Source organism: Oryctolagus cuniculus, chromosome 9 (assembly GCF_051225735.1).
Source record: "Oryctolagus cuniculus isolate XC-2025 breed Fujian yellow rabbit chromosome 9, ASM5122573v1, whole genome shotgun sequence".
NCBI lineage: Eukaryota > Metazoa > Chordata > Mammalia > Lagomorpha > Leporidae > Oryctolagus > Oryctolagus cuniculus.
The window spans coordinates 101,427,347-101,446,947 of NC_142875.1; the positions used below are offsets into that span (position 1 = coordinate 101,427,347).

The window sequence follows — 19,601 nt, forward strand, 5'->3', positions numbered from 1 at the left end:
GCCAGGTACTTCCTCCTGGTCTCCCACGTGGGTGCAGGTGCCCAAGCACTTGGGCCATCCTCCACTGCCTTCCCGGGCCACAGCAGAGAGCTGGACTGGAAGAGGAGCAATCAGGACTAGAACCCGGTGCCCATATGGGATGCCGGCACCGCAGACAGAGGATTAACCAAATGAGCCACGGCGCTGGCCCCAATCTAGCAGCAGTTAATGAGATCTGAGTGATGCTATAAAAGAAAGTAGCGGCCCATCAAATGGAACTCATAAGAAACATTTTGGTTTTAAAGCATACTCACCCTTGGCTCTCCTTTGAGAATAATTCCATTGTAATCTCTGAATGGAGGCTCAGACAGTGCCTCACCTGTGCCACCTCTGTTGGAGGGCAGTGATCTTCTCTTTGCCACTCTCCTCTCACAAATTTCTGGACCTCTGAGATGCTAGAATTTGCTAACTCTATTTTTTTAAGATTTATTTATTTATTTAAAGACATAGTTACAGAGAGAGAGGGAGAGATAGAAAAAAGGCGAGAGATCTTCCATCTACTGTTTCACTCCCCAGATGGCCACAACAGCCATGGCTGTACCAGGCTAAAGCCAGAAGCCAGGAGCTTCTTCCAGGTCTTCCACATGGGTGGCAGGGACCCAAGCACTTGGGCCATCTGCTACTGATTTTCCAGGAGTATTATCAGGGAGCTGATCAGAAGTGGAGCAGCCAGAATATGAACCAGTACCCATATAGGATGCCAGCATTGCAGGCAGCAGTTTTAACTGCTATGCCACAAAGCTGTCCTCTGATAACTCTATTTAATCACATATTCAACTCAAAATTTACCTGAATTTTAGACTTGTGTGTTCAACAATCTAAAGCTTATTTTGTTTTAATTTGATCTGTAATCAGAAAACTGTGTCCTTTTCCTTCCTTTAAAATGTGGCATCTCAACTTGGAAATCATCAGTGCACACTCTGGAAATTATAGAACCCCTCCTACTACAGTTTTTCTATTTTTTTAAACCGTGTATTTAACCTGTTATTTTTTGAGATGACATGCTTTTAATTTATGCATAATCAAAGGCTCAATACTCTGCTAAATAAAGAATTCAACAAATAAAATGTAAAAAGACCGTAGTTGGGCAGGAAAATAGGTAATAATTATGAACAATAATCAAATGAAAAGATGTTCAACTTCACTCATATAAATTTTGAAGTAGTTACAAAATCATTAAAATTATAGCAGTATATAATTCCTATCAATTTTTAACAAAGATTGACAAAACATTGTATTTGCCCCAAAACTGACACAGACATTTCTTTCCTTTTTATTTCTTTATTTTATTGTTGTTAAATTGTAGCTCTCGCACAGAAGGGAAAACAAGTGGTGTTTATCTTTCTGGGTCACTCAACAGGATGTCCTCTGGTTTCAACCACTTTGCTGCAAATGATAGCATTTCATTCCTTTTTATAGTTGAATTATATTACATGTCTGCATTCATCTGATGCTGGACACCTGGTTGATACATATTTTGGCTATTGTGAGCAGTTTTGCTATAAACATGGTGGTGCAGGTCTCCAATACAGTGTGTTCCTGTCCTTTGGGCTTATACCCTGTGGTGGATTGCTGGATCATATAGCAAGTCTATTACTCATTTTTCAAGAAATCCCCAAACTGTTTTCCACGGTGGCTGCACTACCCATCAACAGTGTATAGAGGCCGGCGCCGCGGCTCACTAGGCTAATCCTCCGCCTAGCGGCGCCGGCACACCGGGTTCTAGTCCCGGTCGGGGCACCGGATTCTGTCCCGGTTGCCCCTCTTCCAGGCCGGCCCTCTGCTGTGGCCCGGGAGTGCGGTGGAGGATGGCCCAGGTGCTTGGACCCTGCACCCCATGGGAGACCAGGAAAAGCACCTGGCTCCTGCCATCGGATCAGCGCGGTGCGCCGGCCGCAGCGCGCCGGCCGTGGCGGCCATTGGAGGGTGAACCAACGGCAAAGGAAGACCTTTCTCTCTGTCTCTGTCTCTCACTGTCCACTCTGCCTGTCAAAAAAAAAAAAAAAAAAAAAACAGTGTATAGAACTTCCCTTTTGTGCACATCCTCACCAGCATTTGTTACTCTCTGTCTTTTACATTTTAGCCATTCTGACAGGGGTGAGGTAATATCTCATTGTGGTTTTGATTTGCATTTCCCTGATGGCTAGTGATGTTGAGCATTTTTCTTGTATTTGTTGACCATTTGTGTTTCTTTCTTTTAAGAACCATCTATTCAGATCCTTTGCTCATTTATTAACTTGACTGGTTGTTTTGGTTTTGAGTTGTTTGAGTTGCTAATATTTTCTGAACATCAATCCTTTGTCAGATAAGGAGCTTGTAAATATTTTCTCCCATTCTGTTGGATGTCTCTTAACTCAACTGACTGTTTCCTTTGCTGTGCAGAAGCTTCTGAGTTGGATATAATCCCGCTTGTCTAGCTCTGATTTTGTTGCCTGTGGTGTGAGGGTCTTATCCAAGAAGTTGTCCCCTACACCAATATATTGCAGTATTTCCCCTATGTTTTCTTACATGAGCTTCATAGTCTCAGGTCTTAAAGTTAGATCATCAATCCATCTTTTTTAAGACTTATTTTAGGGGCTGGCACTGAGGCACTGCAGGTTAAAGCCCTGGACTGAAGCACTGGCATCCTTTATGACGCCAATTCTAGTCCCAGCTGCTCCTCTTCCAATCCAGCTCTCTGCTATGGCCTGGGATAGCAGTGGAGGATGGCCCAAGTTCTTGGGCCCCTGCACTTGCGTGGGAGACCTGAAAGAAGCTCCTGGCTCCTGACTTTGGATCAGCTCAGCTCTGGCCATTGTGGCCATCTGGGGAGTGAACCAGTGGATGGAAGACCTCTCTCTCTCTCTCTCTCTCTCTCTCTCTCTCTCTAACTCTGTGTGTGTGTGTGTGTCTACCTTTCTCTGTAACTCTGTCTTTAAAATAAATAAATTAAATCTTAAAAAAAAAGAAGAAAAAGACTTATTTATTTGAAAGACAGAATGTCAGAGAGAGAGAGGAAGGGGCAGAGAGAAATATCTTCCATCTGTTGTGCACTCCCCAAATAGCTGTAACAACGAGACTGGACCTGCCAAAGCACTCACGGGGAGCAATAGCCCAAGCACTTGGATCATCTTCTACTGCTTTCAGAGGCTCTCATTAGGAGGGAGTTGGATCAGAAGCAGAACTCAGGGGCTGGCACTATGGTGTTGCAGGTAAAGCCACTGCCTCCAGTGCTGGCATCCCATATGGGTGTTGGTTCAAGTCCCAGCTGCTCCTCTTCTGATCCACTGCCTAGAAAAAGCAGTAGAAGATGGCCCAAGTCCATGGGCCCCTGCACCTACATGGGAGACCCGGAAGAAGCTGCTGGCTCCGGGTTTCAGATTGGCACAGCTCCAGCCATTGCTGACAACTGGAGAGTGAACCTACAGATGGAAGACCTCTCTCTCGGCCGGCGCCGTGGCTCACTTGACTAATCCTCCGCCTGCAGCGCTGGTACCCCGGGTTCTAGTCATGGTTGGGGCTCCAGGTACTAGTCCCATTTGCTCCTCTTCCAGTCCAGCTCTCTGCTGTGGCCCGGGAGGGCAGTGGAGGATGGCCCAAGTCCTTGGGCCCCTACACCCACATGGGAGAATGGGAGGAAGCAACTGGCTCCTGGCTTTGGATCGGTGCAGCACCGGTTGTAGTGGCCATTAGGGGAGTGAACCAACGGAAGGAAGACCTTTCTCTCTGTCTCTCTCTCACACTATCTTTAACTCTACCTGTCAAATAAAAATTTTTTTAAAAAAGACCTCTCGCTCGCTCGCTCTCTCTCTCTGCCTCTCCTCTATTTGTGTAACTCTGACTTTCAAATAAATAAATAAATATTTAAAAAGAAGAAGAACAACAACAACAACAACAACTCAAACCAGTGCTCCATTTGGGAGCTGGCATTGCAAGAAGCAGCTTAACCTGCTGCATCATGACCCAGCCTCTTTGATCTATCTGTTTTTAAGGATTTATTTATTTGTCTATTTATTTGGCAGACATACAGAGAGAGAGAGAGAGAGAGAGATCTTCCATCAACTGGTTCACTCCCCAAATAGCTTTAATGGCCAGGGCTAAGCCAGGCCAAAGCCAGGAGCCAGGAGCTTCTTCTGGGTCTCCCACATAGATACAGGGGTCCAAGGACTTGGGCCATCTTCTGATGCTTTCCTAGGCTCATTAGGAGGGAGCTGGATCAGAAGTGGAGCAGCTGAGACTCAAAATGGTGCCCATATTGGATGCTGGCACTGCAGATGGAGGCTTAATCTTGTAAGCCACAGCAGTGGCACCCTTTGATCTGTCTTGATCTGATTTGTGTAAATGGTGAGAAGTAGGGATTTAATTTCATTCTTCTATATACATACCTCCAGTTTTGCAAGCACCATTTATTTTTATTTATTCTGAAGATTTGTTTATTTATTTGAAAGGCAGTTGCAGTGTATCAGGGGTAATGGGGATCTTGCATCTGCTGATTCACTCACCAAATGTCTACAATGGCCAGGCCTGGGCCAGGCCAAAGCAGGAGCCCAGAACTACAGCCAGGAGCCCAGGAAATCCATCTGGTTCTTCCACATGGGTAGCAGGGGCCCAAGCACTTGGGCCATCTGCTACTTCCCCAGGCGCATCAGCAGGGAGCTGGATCAGAAGTAGAGCCAAGCCGGCGCCGTGGCTCAATAAGCTAATCCTCCACCTTCGGCGCCCGCACACCGGGTTCTAGTCCTGGTCGGGGCGCCGGATTCTGTCCCGGTTGCCCCTCTTCCAGGCCAGCTCTCTGCTATGGCCAGGGAGTGCAGTGGAGGATGGCCCAGGTGCTTGGGCCCTGCACCCCATGGGAGACCAGGAAAAGCACCTGGCTCCTGGCTCCTGCCAGCGGATCAGCACGGTGCAGCGGCAGCCATTGGAGGGTGAACCAACGGCAAAGGAAGACCTTTCTCTCTGTCTCTGTCTCTCACTGTCCACTCTGCCTGTCAAAAAAAAAAAAAAAAAAGAAGTGGAGCCAGCACTCTCACTGCTGCCCAGATGGGATGGCAATCTCAGGTGTTGGCCTAACCCATTGTCCCACAATGCCTGCCCTGCCAGCACCATTTATTGAAGAGACTATCCTTTCTCCAATACATGTTTTGCATCTTTTTTTCAAAAATAAGTCATCTGTATGTATGTGGATTAGTTTCTGGGCTCGGTATTCTTTTGTGTTGATCAGTTTGTTGGTTTTTATGCAAGTACAATGCTGTTTTAATTAATACAGCTTTGTAGTATGCTTTGAAGACAGGCATTGTGATGCTTATTGCTTGATTTTTCTAATTTTGTAAATAATCATTTCATTGAATCTGTATTTCATTGAATCTATAGATGGCTTTAGGTAGTGCAGACATTTTTATGATATTAATTCTTGCAATCCATAAGCAAATAATTTCTTCCTAATTTTTGTGGTCTTAATTATTTCTTTCATAAATATTTTATGATTTTCATTATAGAGCTCTTTTATTTCTTTTTTGTTTTTGTTTGTTTTTTTTTTTTTAATAGGAATCAAGCTTTATTATAGATGATTAAGGAGCACAGGAGAGTGAAGCCCTCATGAGTGGAGGGCCCGCCACCTGTCCAGGTGACCACGACTGGGGATGTATTTGACCCCACAGCTGTCTGAGATGAGCCGCTTCTCCAACACCATGTCTTTAAATTCATCCGCATTGAACTTAGTAAGGCCCCACTTCTTTGAAACGTGGATCTTCGGTGGCCAGGGAATTTGAACTTGGCCCTGTGTAGGGAGCCACATGTTCCTTGTTATGCAGCTTGGTGTGTATGGACATGATGACTTGGCCATTGTGAACTCTGTCTACTGTGCCTTGGGGCTTTCCAAAAGCACCCCCTCATTCCTGTCTGCAGCCTAGATTAAGAACAGCATGAGGTCAGAGGCATGAATGTCCACTATGAGGGGCTGTCTCCAAGGTCCCTTAGGGCAACCCATACAAACAATAGGTTGCATACACTACCAAGGAGGCTGCTATTTGCAGCCATTGCACACCAGGCCCCATGAAGAAAGGGAGCTGGTCGGCTTAATTAGCTGCAGGTTGTTTGTTTTTTAAGATGTATTTTATTTATTTGAAAGACAGAGTTACAGAGAGAGGTAGAGCCAGAGAGAGAGAGGGGTCTTCCATGGGCTAGTTCACTCCCCAAATGACCACAACAGCCAGAGCTGAGCCAGGAACTGGGAGCTTCTGCCATGTCTTCCAGACAGGTGCAGGGGGCCCAAGCACTTGGCCATCTTCTTTTTTTTTTTTTTTTTTTTTTTGACAGGCAGAGTGGACAGTGAGAGAGAGAGAGACAGAGAGAAAGGTCTTCCTTTGCCGTTGGTTCACCCTCCAATGGCCGCCGCGGCCAGCTGATCCGATGGCAGGAGCCAGGAGCCAGGTGCTTTTCCTGGTCTCCCATGGGGTGCAGGGCCCAAGCACCTGGGCCATCCTCCACTGCACTCCCTGGCCACAGCAGAGAGCTGGCCTGGAAGAGGGGCAACCGGGACAGAATCCGGCGCCCTGACCGGGACTAGAACCCGGTGTGCCGGCGCCGCCAGGCGGAGGATTAGCCTAGTGAGCCGCGGCGCCGGCCGCACTTGGCCATCTTCTACTGCTTTCCCAGGCCACAGCAGAGAGCTGGATTGGAAGTGGAGCAGCCGGGACTCAAACCGCCGCACATGTGGGATGCGGGTGCTGCAGTCTGGGGCTTTAATCCATTGAGCCACAGCACCGACTCCCAGTGATTTGATGGACCTTATATTTGTCTATTTTTATACCAATACCACACGTGCCATATTGATAACTTTAGCTTTATACTAAGTCTTTAGACTAGGTAATGTTTGTCTTCCAGCTTAGTTCTTTTTCAGCTTATTTTGGCTTTTCTAGTTTATTTAAATTTTGTGTGACTATTAGAAACAGCGTCTACCAAAATGAAACAAAAGAATAAGGAGAAGTTTGCTGAGATTTTCCACAGAATTGTGACAAATCTGTAGATTCTCTGAACTCAAAAGCAGGCTAAGATTAAGCAAATGCACAGTGTGGGGTGGACGCAGACTTCACACTGAGACAGCAGGTCCACTGCTGGCTGATAGTTCTCTCTGAAAGGAGAAGCAACACCTCTGTGTTTCCTTCTCTGTTCCATTTAGAAGAGGGACTTCCCAGAGAGACAATGGCAGCGTCCTAGTCTGCCACCAGAAACTTGCTTTTCTCAGTCTTGAGAACTGAGGTCAGAGATCGGCCGCCATGCACATCCCATCTCAACATCTTCCTTCATTTTGTTTCAACTCTCTGGTTTGCAGAAAATCAAGGCCTTTCCTTTAAGACAACAAACATCTTGCTTCCTAATTGGGTCACTGGGTCACTTTTAAAGAATATTATTTTATTTCTTGATTGAAGCAGGAACTGGATATCCAGCTAGTATACACTGGCTGTGGTGAATATGCCAAGCTAATGTATAACACTTGGGGGAGATTCTTCATCCTAGTATATATAAGATTGATACAGACCTCCATCTCTCTAGCTCTGATCTGAGAATGTTCTGTGTTCCAGGGAGATGTTTCAAGATCCCCATGAGAAGCGAGATACTCAGCAGACTCATAGAATGGCAGATGTCCAAAACAGCACTCTGGTCTCAGAATCAGCCCTAAAGGCATTCGGATCTGGCTGAAAAGCCCATGAGAGTATTTCAGGCATGGAAAGCCAAGACACTCTGGCAAAAAAAAAAAAAACTAAATGAAAGATCTCTGTGAGTGAGATCCTGAGATCCCAGTGGAAAGAACAGGTCTTCAAAGAAGGAGGTACCTTTCTCTGAAGGGAGGAGAGAACCTCCACTTTGACTATGACCTTGTCTAAACAAGATAAGAGTCGGAGAACTCAAAAGGCTTCCATAGCCTTGGAAACTCATGACTGAAGCATAGGGAGATTACTGATGCCATACACAGGAGTGTCAATTGGTAAAGTCAACAACAGGAGTCACTGTGCACTTACTCCTCATGTAGGATCTCTGTCCTTAATGTGCTGTACATTGAGATTTAATGCTATAACAAGTACTCAAACAGTATATTTCACTTTGTGTTTCTATGGGGGTGCAAACTGTTGAAATCTTTACTTAATGTATACTAAACTGATCTTCTGTAGAAAGGAAGGAAGGAAGGAAGGAAGGAAGGAAGGAAGGAAGGAAGGAAGGAAGGAAGGAAGGAAGAAAGAAAGAAAGAAAGAAAGAAAGAAAGAAAGAAAGAAAGAAAGAAAGAAAGAAAGAAAGAAAAAATTATCAATTGCCAACTTGACTCTCACTGGGATTAAACATGACAATAGGTCTGATCTGATTTCATCATCATTTAAAAAATCATCTATTATTTTTCACTTTATGTTTCTGTGTGGGAGCAAACTGTTGAAATCTTTACTTAATGTATACTAAACTGATCTTCTGTATATTAAGAGAATCGAAAATGAATCTTGATGTGAATGGAAGGGAAGAGGGAGTGGGAAAGGGGAGGGTTGCGGGTGGGAGGGACGGTATGAGGGGGAAGCCATTGTAATCCATAAGCCGTACTTTGGAAATTTATATTCATTAAATAAAAGTTTAAAAAAAAAAAAAGATCCCCATGAGCAGAAGGCTGGGGTGAGGAGGAGGAGGAGGAATCATCTTCAGGGAATCTTACTGTTCACCTCACTTACAGTACCCCTGAATCTCATGTTTTATACCTGTTGAGGTTCCACAAAGGATTTTGTCTGAAAACAGCATTTCATTACTTAAAAAAGCTTGAATACCACTGAATTAGAAGACAATTAGAGTAAGAAAAAAATGGATCTAGTGAAATTCCAAGTGAATTAACTGAATTTCTGCATTAATCAGTATCTATTTAGGACATTGAACCCACACAATAACTGGAACTGGAAAAAAATTACTGTAAATATTACTAACAGAGAATAAGAGAAATTAAGAGTTCTTTAAAAATAGGTTAAAAAGAAAAATACCTCCTTAAAATACAAGAATAACAAATAAATGGAGCAGGTTCTACATCTAGCGCTGAGAAAGGACACTCAACACAGAGGTCTGCCAGGGATGTTGTCATGGTGCAGCAGGTGAAGCCAATGCCTAGGCTGTCCACGTTCCATATTAAAGGGCTATTACAGAAGGCGCTATTAAAAAGTGCTGTTGCAGGGGCCAGCACTGTGGCTCACTTGGTTAATCCTCCGCCTGCGGCGCCAGCATCCCATATGGGCGCCAGGTTCTAGTCCCCGCTGCTCCTCTTCCAGTCCAGCTCTCTGCTATGGCCCAGGAGAGCAGTGGAGGATGGCCCAGGTGCTTGGGCCCCTGCACCCGCATGGGAGACCAGGAGGAAGCACCTGGCTCCTGGCTTCGAATCAGCACAGCACCGGCCATGGCGGCCATTAGGGGAGTGAACCAACAGAAGGAAGACCTTTCTCTCTGTCTCTTTCTCTCACTGTCTAACTCTATCTGTCAAATAAAATAAAAAAAAATTGTAATTGAAAAAGTGCTGTTGCACTTAGAAGTCTGGCCACTCTGCACTTCTGATTCAGCTTCCTGCTAACGTGCCTGGAAAGGCAATGTATGATGGTCCAAGAACTTGGGTTTCTGTCACCCACGTGAGGATGTGGGAGACCTGGATGGAGTTCCTGGCTCCTGGCTTCAGCCCGGCCTAACTCTGGATGTTGCAAGCATTGGGGGAGTGAACCAATGGATGGAAAATCTTTCTCTCTCTCTCTCTCTCTCTCTATCTATCTATCTCTATCTCTCTGTCTTTCAAATAAACCTTCAAAAGTAATATCAGAGGCCTCTGTCCCTAACAAACCAAGGTCTGAGATCCACACTCCAAGAGAGAGAATGGAAGCATGGCTCCGGCGGAGAAGTTAGCTGGCATGACCTCTGCATGAACCTGCAAAGCTGCCCTACTGAGCGCTGGGGAAGGTGCTCTCAGGAAAGTGCTGTAACTGGGGAGCCTCCTCTGAACCACCTGAGAGGAAATGGGGGGCATTTGTCACTGAAGCCACCCTGCTGGCCCCTCCACTGTGAGCGCACCTGAGAAGCTGCCCTCAGGAAGTGGCCCAGGGGAAGGCACCAGATGGATCTGGCCTTTGGGTTCTGAAGAAAACTGAAAATGTGCAGGAAACAGATGAGCAAAGCTCACCAAGTTGGGAAAGAACCTCTCCATCTTCTAGCATCTAGGACCCTCAATTGACAAATCTTCATGCCATGCCAGCAGATGGAGAAGAAATTTTTGACCAAGTCCACTGCCCTTGTAATAAGACAGACAGTGAAGCTAAGATACTACATTGCTAACAGGCCCAATTTTTTAAAAAAGATTTATTTATTTATTTTAAAGTCAGAGGTACACAGCGAGAGAAGGAAAGGCAGAAAGACAGAGAGAGAGAGAGAGAGAGAGAGCTTCCATCTGCTGGTTCACTCCCCCACTTGGCCACAACAGCCAGAGCTGCACCAATCTGAAGCCAGGAGCCAGGAACTTCCTCCAGTTCTCCCATGTGGGTGCAGGGGCCCAAGGACTTGGCCCATCTTCTCCTGCTTTCCCAGGCCATAGCAGAGAGCTGGACAGGAAGTAGAGCAGCCAGGACTAGAACCGGTGCCCACCTGGGATGCTGGCACTGCAGGTGGTGGCTTTACCCACTACACTGGCCCCAGGCCCACTTTCTACACTGCTTAGTTCCCTTGAAATGGACTCCTAATGTTCTTCTGATAGAAACTCAAAATAAAACTGAAGTTTCTGAATTTATGGAATCGCTATTTGGACCCTAAAGAGAGTCAGCAGTTTAATTGATGCTTCCAAGAACCTTGAGAATGAAGAAATCAATCTCATTAACTCATTCGTTTATTAATTCATTTGAATGCCTATCATGTTCACTGCATTGTGCTTTCTGCTACTGGAAGTGCAAAATGCACGTTTGCTCAGGGAATAGTAAGAAGAATAAGTTAAGACTCTTGGGCATCCAGTAACTTATTCTCAAAAAATTCTGGGAGAGACTTTTGTATGAATATAAATCTAGACTGCTGTTGACAGAAGAAATATCTTAAGATGCATTAAAAACAAAACCACATCTACTGATAGCAAAAGTTATTGTAAATATATTTGAGTTGATTTGCAAATCAGACGTAAACTCTTATAGAAATATTCATTTGTTAAAATCAAAGGAAGAGAGACAGCTAAAAAACATCGCTACCTAGTCACCTGTAGTATGAAACTGCAGCCTGCTGAGGCCGATCTGTAAGGGTGTAAGTTACTAGCAGAATGTATAAGTGGTGGTAGCCCTGTCTCCCAAGGAGTTGGCTTGTTGGCCATGCAAGGAAGGAAAAAGAAAATGCTTGCTAAACGTACAATTCCTTATTACTGCTATTTCTAATCGCTAATGTGAAAGGAAAAGGAAGTGCTGCATGAGACTTTGTTGTCGGGCTGAGTGCCACTATTCCAAGTTTTGACCACTAGCCTCAGAGCCACCCACAAAGGGAGAAGTTATGGTGGGACAACAGAAAGCACTGCCCAGCCTTCTGAGTAGGCAGTCGCCGGGGAGGTCAAAAACCAAGAAGTGACTGAAACTCAGTGGCCTGGTATGAAAGAGCTGCATCATTTTGTAGACCAGTATTCCCAAGGAACTAATAAAATGGGATGTCCGAGTGACTAATCAGGGACAGTGCTTTGACTTTAAATGCTGCTGCCGAGTGGAATAACAAGTCTAGGTTGACGCAAGGCCTGTAGTCCCCTACTAAGTAATCACAGATGACTCTCCATGGTCCAGACACACAGGAGGGGACAACTCCAATGCACTGGATCAAAACCACCGTAAAGTGTACTTCCCCTGAGACTGCCAGGTGGGACACCCACAGGAAGCTGCTGATGCGATTCGAGTGCTGACTGTGCCAACCTCCCAAATTAAGGTAAATAATGTGATTAAGGGAGGAGCCTCTTCTGTAAGGGCATTCAGTGTGATCTTATGGCTGCAAGATCAAACAGCACTCTGAGAAGGCTGACTAATGGTTCTTAATGTATCAGGGTCAGTAAAGAAACCAGCAAGTGGGGAGACACGGAAGAGTGAGTCACCCCATCAGTTGGAAGGTTTCGGATGATTATTGCAAAACGGGATGAATATGGCAGACCCTGATGGTGTTGAAACAAAGATGTGGGCGAAGTGTGGCTGCAGACTGGGTGGGCCAAGGGGACCACCTGAGGGTCCTGATGTTAAAGTCCTCTAAACAAGCCCTCTGTGTATACTCCAGCTTGGAGCAATTTCAAAGGCTAGAAGACCAAGATTACAATGAGAAATCCTATCCACAATCTCCGGAGGCTGTGGGTAGGCAGATTAATCAAGGTGATCACTAGTGAGGGATCAAGGTCCTCTGGGCCAGACCCTGGCTGGGGAGACCTCATGGATGTGTGCAGGCAAAGTGGCAGTAGATGGGACCTCTCTGGGACTCTGTAATGGCCATTCCTCTGATTCTGAAACCTGCTGGAGACCACAGAGCTAAAATCACATTGGGGGAATATAAAGATCCAATGGTGATGGGGTTAAGGTGCAGATTTTTCATGTGATTGTTTTGTTTTGTTTTTTTTTTTTTCAAAATTTGACTGAGGCTGACAAAGGCTCTCCTTTTACCAAAACTCCAGTTCAACTTCTGAGTCCTTTCTCACTGGGCCCAACCTTGACATCTCTCTCTGTCCTTGTAGAGTCCAGTCTGAACAAGAATCCTGGTTGTCAGGTTAAGTGAGAATTCCCCACACTTGATTATCTGACCATTAGATATCTTTGTCTTTTAAGTATTTATTTATTTACTTGAAAGGCAAAGTGACAGAAAGAAGGAGAGACACATCCACACACACAGAGAGCGAGATTGAGAGCGAGAGCAAGAGAAATAGAGATCTTCCATTTACTGGTTCATGCTCCAGATAGCTACAACAGTGGGGCTGGGTCAGGCCAAAGCTAGAAGCCAAGAGAGCTCCATCTGGTCTCTCATGTGGGTGGCAGGAATCCAAGCACTTGGGCCACCATCTGCTACCTCCTAGGCACATTAGCAGGAAGCTGGATCAGAAGCACAGCAGCACTCAATTGGCACTCTGATATGGGATGCTCATATTGCATATAGCTTAACCTGCTGGGTACAACACTGGTCCCAGTCATGATTTTCACAACAGGTAAAAATTAAATTCCTTTCTCTCAATCCCTGAGCTTTTTGCATGGTATCTATTTGTGGTATTTTCCCCTTCCTTTTCAGCATGCTACAGTGAGTAGCTTAGTTATTGATGTCAATTGTTCCTCTCACTGTCTTAGAAAACCAGAGAGACACTGTTAAGTATCTAATGACCTTTGGTTAGTGGCTCCATCTGCTGGAGACAGTCTGCACTGCTTGCATTTTTTACCAGACACTATGTGCAGGGACACTTGGAAATTTTCCAGGGAATTTTGCCCAGACGTGAAACCATTGTTGGCTGCATTATGAGGGGGCTGTGAGAGAGAAAGTTCTGGCCCTCTGAGCGTTTCCTTTCTTTGTTGCCCTTCACTGGCCACTCCTGCCCCTCATAGAGAGAGTTCATTATTTGGAAAATGCCTTTAGCTCCACAGACAATGGGCCTAATGTAACACATCGTTTAGCAGCGCAGATCCTGCGTTAGAATTTCTGCATTGTCTGTTGCCATCTGGTTTTGCTCAGCTGTGGAATGTATTTGTCTTCATGGAAATCCACCAGCCAGGCTGCTTGGCTCTGAACTTGGAGGGAGTGTGGTTCTTTTCCGTACGCTTCCGTTTTCCTGTCTATCCTGGCTTTTCCACAAAAGCCCTTGTAAGGACTTTAATGTTATAGGCTGATCCAGGTTCCCTGTTACTAGTGGTGGATGGAGCTCCTTTGACTTCTTCTCTGTATGAATGACTCCCAAGACGTATGGAATTCTGAGACGTGGACTACAGGGAGCAGTCTCAAGGAGACTAGATGGCAGTCCTCCTCTAGGCTGTTTTATCTCTGAGGATACTTGATCTGGGATTCTTGAGGACCGTCAAAAGCAGCAGTGACTCAGCCATGTCTGTGCCCCTTCGCCCACTGTGGCTGCAGGGCCCCTGGCCCACTCAGCTAAAAGATCTTGTTAGCCCATTTTCCCCTGCCACAGTGAGTCCTCTGTGGTTGGATTCATGGATCTGTGCACCCAAAGCTGACAGGGAGAAGATAATTCTAGCAACAGATTTATCTAAGTCCAGAAAATCTGGTGTTTCAAAGTTGCACTAACTGTGGGACAACACACTTTATTGGCTCTCCCCATTCCGTGGGTTCTGAAACCTCAGCTGGCTCTAATCATGGTTAATCAGATCTGGCTAAAACACATTTTGATACTGCGAGTGGTTCTAGAACAGAATCTTAAAGGTGAGTTTTCTGATTTGATAATCAGCATTATGGAATTGGTTCTCTAATCTGATTAGATTTAAATGCAGCAATGACTTTTGATCCCAGGGTAAAAAGAGCACTGGTGATCCATGGCCTGATGCAGTGATACAAACAGGCAGAATATCACCAATGGATACTCCTAATCAGACGCTTGTAAAAGACAACTCTGGGTTGTCGTGTATTTGCTACTTGAGAATATTTTCATTACATTGAGATTGGCTGACTGTTTCTGAATGCACTAGAGAAAGTGGAGAAGGAAACAGGTGAGCTTTTTGTCTTCAAATTTCCAGGTCAAGTTCTGCATAACTAACATAGTGACTCTGTATGGACCCTGACATTTCTTATTTCCAGGAGTTGCAGGGCTTGGGTTTCTGAAAAAGAAACTCGTATTCTCATTCTAAGTTAAATTCCCAACGTTGCCTGATATCTTTTGTTGAAGTGAAGGCATTGATTGGGAAGGAGTGGGCCCTGAAAATGGGAATGAGAGTCCTAATCAAGCTAGGTGCATTGAAACCCTAAATTCTATTGAGTCCTTGTTGCCAGTAGAAGTAACCCTTCCAGGGCCGGCGCTGTGGTGTAGTAGGCTAAGCCTCCGCCTGCAGTGCCAGCACCCTATATGGGTGCCAGTTGGCGTCTCAGCTGCTCCACTTCCCATCCAGCTCATCTGCTGACGGCCTGGAAAAGCAGCAGAAGATTGCCCACATGCTTGGGCCCCTGCCCCTGTGTGGGAGACCAGGAAGAAGCTCCTGGTTCCTGATCGGCCCAGCTCTGGCCATTGCAACCAATTCGGAATGAACCAGCAGATGGAAGATCAATCTCTCTCTCTCTCTCTCTCTCTCTCTCTCCCTCGCTCTGTCTGTAACTCTGCCTCTCAAGAAAATAAATAAAAATAATTCTTTAAAAAAAAAAAGAAGAAACCCTTCCATCACTACCTGTGGAAGTTAGCGTTGCTTTCCCTTGAGTAGAAGAGTCGAGAACCTGAATCACCAAACTAGGGATCCATGACCCCTCAGTCAGTTTCTTTCTCTCTTTGTGTAACTCTGACTTTCAATAAATAAATAAATAAAGCTTTAAAAAATAAGGCCGGCGCCATGGCTCACTAGGCTAATCCTCCGCCTGGCGGCGCCGGCACACCGGGTTCTAGTCCCAGCCAGGGCGCCGGATTCTGTCCCGGTTGCCCCTCTTCCAGGCCAGCTCTCTGCTGTGGCCAGTGAGTGCCGTGGAGGATGGCCCAAGTACTTGGTCCCTGCACCCCATGGGAGACCAGGAGAAGCACCTGGCTCCTGGCTTCGGATCGGCGCGATGCACCGGCCGCAGTGCGGCGGCCGCGGCGGCCATTGGAGGGTGAACCAATGGCAAAAGGAAGACCTTTCTCTCTGTCTCTCTCTCTCATTGTCCACTCTGCCTGTCAAAAAATAAATAAATAAATGAATGAATGAAAGGTGTTCAACCTCAGGATTCATAAGGGAAATACAAATAAACTACAACTGTACCCCCAACCTCTACAAATGAAAATACCAAACTACTCAGTTTTGGCAAAGCGTGTGTTCTACAGGAAATCATATACGACAGGTGGGAATAAATGTATACCACCACTTTGGAAATCTATTTGGCATTATTAATATAGTTGAACGTGCACACACTGTACAAAATCAATAGCAGCATTATTTTTAAAATCATTTACTTGATTTGAGGAGGTAGAGAGACAGAGACAGGCAGACAGAGATCTCCCATCTTCTGGCTCATTCCCCAAATGCCCGCAACAGCCAGGGGCTGAGCCAAGGCTGAGGTCAGAGCCAGGGAATTCAGGCCAAGTCTCCCCTGTGGGTGACAGAAACCCAATTACTTAAGTCCTCACCTGCTGCCTGCCAGGGTGCACCTTAGCAGGGAACTGGAGTCGGGAGCAAAGCCAAGGATGCAGACCCAAGCCCTCAGACATGGGGTGCAGACCTCCTGACTGGCATCTTAACCGCTGAGTCAAACGCCCACCCCAACAGCAGCATTATTTGTAATAGTGGAAAACAGGAAGCAACCCATATCTCTATCAGCCTTGCCTATTTGCACAAGGGAAATTTCTGCAACAATGCCTAGGAACTAACTGCAGCTGCACACAGATGATAGTCACCCATGTGGTGCTGACCACTGATTCCAATTCAAACACTAAATTGGGAGCCAGCGTTGTGGCATTAGGGGGTTAAGTCACCACCAGTGACACCAGTAGCCCATACAGGTGCCATTCAAGTCCCTGCTGTTCCACTTCCTATCCAGATTCCTGCAAATGTGCCTGGGTAGGCAGCAGATGATGGCCCAAGTGCTAGGGTCCCTGCCACCCATGTGGGAGCCCTGGGCGAAGTTCCAAGCTCCTGGTTTCAGCCTGTCCTACCCTTGGCCGTTATAGCCACTTGGGAGGGAATCAGCAGATGGTTCTCTCTCTCTCTCTCTCTCTCTCTCTAATTCTACTTTTAAAATAAATTATTTTTTTAAATAGTGTGTTGAAAGAAAGGACTTAGACACAGAGGATTACATACCACATGACTTCATTCATAGAGGACTCACAAACCTCAAACATCAATTTTAGAAATTACTAGAACTGAAATCTCTGTATCTCTGGGAAGAGGCAAGGGACCGAGCTTTGACGGCCACGATGTTCTGCTTCTTGATGAGAGCAGAGGTCTCACAGGTGTTTGCTCTGTGGAAAATCACTGAGCTGTATGCCTTGGGTACTTTTTGTATGTTGCTTGCAAGTTATTCAATGTTGTAAGCAAAATCATGAAAATGTATTGGCTTGTGGTAATTCAGTGTAGCATATACAAAGCATTTTTACATGCACTGTTTCAATTATATGTCATGCTGGGGCCAAGGTTGTGGCATAGCAGGTAAAACCACCACTTGCAGTGCTGGCATCCCAAATGGACACTGGTTCGAGTCCTGACTGCTCCACTTCCGATCCAGCTCTCTGCTATGGCCTGGGAAAGCAGAAGAAGATGGCCCAAGTCCTTGGGCCCCTGTAAGCACGTGGGAGGCCTGGGAGAAGCTCCTGACTCCTGGCTTTAGATTGGCGCAGCTCCAGCTGTTGCAGCCAATTGGGGAGTGAACCAGTGGATGGAATTCCTCCCTTTCTCACTCTCTCTGCCTCTCCTTCTCTCTGTGTGTAACTCTGACTTTCAAATAAATAAATAAATCTTTTTTAAAAAAATTATATCATGCTTAGCATGAAAGATGTTGAGAGGGGCTGGCGCTGTGGCACAGCAGATTAAAGCCCTGGCCTGAAGCACCAGCATCCCATATACACACCGGTTCTAGTCCCGGCTGCTCCTCTTCCAGCTCTCTGTTATGGCCTGGGAAAGCAGTGAAAGATGGGCCAAGTCCTTGGGCCCCTGCACCCACATGGGAGACCCGGAAGAAGCTCCTGGCTCCTGGCTTTGGATCGACGCCGCTCCAGCCATTGCAGCCATCTGGGGAGTGAACCAGTGGATGGAAGACTTCTCTCTCTGTCTCTACCTCTCTTTGTAATTCTGCCTTTCACATAAATAAAATAAATCTTAAAAAAAAGGAAAGATGATTGGAGTGAAAAAAAATTTAAAGATTTGTTCCTTTACTTATTTGAAAGGCAGAGAGAGAGAGAGAGAAATATTCCATCTGCTAGTTCATTCCTCAAATGGCTACAAGGGCCAGGACTAATCCAGGCTGATGCCAGGAGCTTCTTCCAAGTCTCCTACATGAGTGGCAGAGACCCAAGTGCTTGGACCACCTTCCACTGCTTTCCCAGGTGCATTAGCAGGGAGCTGGATCAGAAAGTGGAGCAGCCAGGACTTAAAACAGTTGCTCCAATATGAGATGCTGATGTCAGAGGTGGCATCCTAGCCCATGCCTCCACAACAATGGTCTCTGAGTGAAATATTATCAATTTTAAGTTATTTTTTCTAGATTACAACCATTTTTTTTGTAACTAGAAAAATACAAATGGTGTCGCTGAGATTGATGAATGGCACATCTTCTGAATGAGGCACTACTGAAATAAAAAGTCGTCATCCACTGTGGGGAGCAACTCTGACTAGACTGTTACTGGAATTAAGACTTATTCTATGCATCTGCTCTCCCACAATATGGCGCTGGGAGAGGAGGAAACAGCTTCTACACAGCTGCCTCCAGTTCAACCAATAAACAGCAGGACCTGCTCCTGATTGGAGGAGAGCAGCGTACTTGGCATGTGGGTAGCAGAGTTGGGATTGGTGGAAGAGGACTATAAAGGAGGAGAGAGACAACATGCACCAGGAACATCTATCTGAAGGAACACCTGTGCAGCCCCCGAGAGAGCCGGCCGGCGGTGTGCCGCTCCCCCGCGGAAGTGGGGAAAGTGGCAGGGGGAACCGCACTTCCACGGAGGTGGAAGGGACGGTAGCCAACCCGGGAAGAACCAGCAGCAAACCCGGGGAGGGCTGAGCAGACAAAAGAACAGTGCAGGGTCCTGTGTCGTTCCTCCACGAAGAGGGGGAGCGACAATCCACAGTGCAAATAACCAGGATATCTTTTCAAACATGTATGTATGTATAGGGTATAATGCAATATGATGTATGTATATAATGTAAGAATGATTAAATGAAGTGAATTAAGACATAAGCCACTTCAAGAAATTATTGTCTGTGGTGATAATATGATATTTGAAATTTACTGTTAATTTTTGCATTGCACAGTACATCAATGTTAACTAGTCACCGAGACAAAGAAAAGTGTAGTAGTCTCACTCAGCCACTAGGTGGCATTGCAACCTGGGTGCATCGTGGATGGCGCAGCACCCTAGGGACCGACAGACCAAGTCAGAGGAATTCTTGAAGGTTGTTCCAAGAATTCTATATTTGTGTTCCTAGGTTAACAAGACCAGATTTAACTTTGGACTTTATTCTTTAAACAAATTGTCAGAAGTACTCCTAGTATATTTGTGTAAAGAAAAAACGGTTTTATTTAGAGTAAAAAACTTATTCACTGTAGAAAAGTGTTAAGTTGTAGAAAAGCAGAAAAAATAAATATTACCTGTATATCTACCACGTAGGGAAAAAGAATCGTTTACTAATTTTGCTCTTTCAACATATAGAAACATAAAACGCTTTTATATATTATCAGGCAGTAGTTTTGTGTATATTATTTTCACTGGC

At 45.6% G+C, this 19,601-nt stretch overlaps 1 non-coding gene and 1 pseudogene across 1 annotated transcript; both read right to left on the bottom strand.

Moving 5' to 3' along the window:
• Positions 1–5,611: 5,611 nt before the first annotated feature.
• On the bottom strand, positions 5,612–6,054 carry LOC149124685 (large ribosomal subunit protein uL16-like; annotated as a pseudogene).
• On the bottom strand, positions 5,973–6,106 carry LOC127492211 (small nucleolar RNA SNORA70). The gene has a single exon (XR_007921371.1). It is a non-coding gene; the product is annotated as a small nucleolar RNA SNORA70 (small nucleolar RNA).
• Positions 6,107–19,601: the final 13,495 nt, after the last annotated feature.